Source organism: Montipora foliosa, chromosome 5 (assembly GCF_036669935.1).
Source record: "Montipora foliosa isolate CH-2021 chromosome 5, ASM3666993v2, whole genome shotgun sequence".
Taxonomy (NCBI): Eukaryota; Metazoa; Cnidaria; class Anthozoa; order Scleractinia; family Acroporidae; genus Montipora; species Montipora foliosa.
In genome coordinates this window covers 35,697,572-35,697,973 of record NC_090873.1, presented here as the reverse complement: position 1 = coordinate 35,697,973, position 402 = coordinate 35,697,572, and positions in this window count along the sequence as shown.

Below are 402 nucleotides of genomic sequence, written 5' to 3'. Positions count from 1 at the left end.
AGGCACCGTGAGATTAAAGTGTCTTGCCCAAGAACACAACACAATAGGGCCGTTTATACGAGAGAAAATAAGCCGCAGCTAACTCTGGCCGCGGCTTACGTAAGCCGCGAACACCCCGTATAAATGGTACAAAATCCACGTTCACGGCTTTCTCAAGCCGCGGCTTATCCTGGCCAGGGAGTTTACACTCGTATAAATAGTTCCTTTCGCGGCTTACGTAAGCCGCGGCTTATTTTCTCTCGTATAAACGGCCCTAATGTCCCAGGCCAGGACCTGAACCCGGACAATTCGATCCGGAGTCGAGCACTCTAACGATGACACCACCGCGACTATGTACCGGACACATCGGAAATAAGCGTCAGAAGATTCAATAACATTATTCAGCCTAACAAAAGACTTTGT